At 42.5% G+C, this 1,165-nt stretch overlaps 1 pseudogene; it reads left to right on the top strand.

The window, feature by feature from the left end:
* The first annotated feature begins 349 nt into the window (after window positions 1-349).
* Window positions 350-448, top strand: LOC115832259 (annotated as a pseudogene).
* The last annotated feature ends 717 nt before the right edge of the window (window positions 449-1,165 follow it).

Here is a 1,165-nt window from a genome sequence, read left to right as displayed (position 1 = left end):
CCTGCCAATCCCAGAAAAATTGAATTTAGTCACCATTATTAGATGTGGTTCAACAAGAGTGTCTTGAAGCTGCTTATGATAGGGCTACAAATGAAAGTGTCTTAAATTTTTAACCCTCATGAAGAGATGATGGACAACCAGAAGATCTAGCTACGGGCAACATCGAGGAAGGAGCACTGGTCAGCTTCATAAATACAAGTCTGTTTTCTAGGGAGAAGGAAGAATGGAAGAAATCTTAGTCAATATTCTTTTGACTGCAAGTAAAGAAACTCATCTGAGACAGTTTATGCAACAAAAGGGTATGTATTCTGTAGATATAAGTGTATAGTGCTACTCAAAGAATGATTTAGTGTTCGCCTTGGCAGTACATATACTAAAGTTAAAATGATACAGAGATTAGCGTGGCCCCTGTGCAAGGATGACAAGTTCTAAAAATTTATTAATATTTAAAAAAAAGGCTGGGCACGGTGGCTCACGCCTGTAATCCCAACACTTTGGGAGGCCGAGCCGGGGGGATCACGAGGTCTGGAGATTGAGACCATCCTGGCTGACAAGGTGAAACCCCGTCTCTACTAAAAAAATACAAAAAATTAGCCAGGTGCGGTGGCGGGCGCCTGTAGTCCCAGCTACTAGGGAGGCTGAGGCAGGAAAATGGTGTGAACCCAGGAGGCGGAGCTTCCAGGGAGCCGAGATAGTGCCACTGCACTCTGGCCTGGGCAAAAGAGCGAGATTCTGTCTCAAAAAAAAAAAAAAAATTAAAAAAAGATTTAAAGATCATGATGGAATTTGGTATAGAAATTGAGATGAAGCATTTAGAAAGTTGTGAGCAATTTGAGAAAGCAGTTTTTTGCCTGCTGATTCTTTAATAAAAAGGCATGGTCGCTGTGTGATTCCTATGGTGACTGTAACACATTACCAAAAACTTCGCGGCATAAAAAAAATTTATTCTGCCACAGTTCCGGATGCCACTCCAGCCATCCTCTTTGAAGAAGGGCCTTGAGCTAGTGAAGCATCTTTGCCAGCATAAGCAGAGAAGAGGAAATGCTTGGAATTTGCAACCACCATGCCTCCCAAGATGGTCACAAGCTAATGACTCATTGGTGTGGGAATATGAAGGCCCAGTTCCCTTGTCTTAAGTCGGGACAAACAGTACCTTGTAACTTAC

The sequence above is a fragment of the Nomascus leucogenys genome, chromosome 21 (genome assembly GCF_006542625.1).
Source record: "Nomascus leucogenys isolate Asia chromosome 21, Asia_NLE_v1, whole genome shotgun sequence".
NCBI lineage: Eukaryota > Metazoa > Chordata > Mammalia > Primates > Hylobatidae > Nomascus > Nomascus leucogenys.
This window is presented reverse-complemented; position numbering and strand designations above follow the sequence as displayed.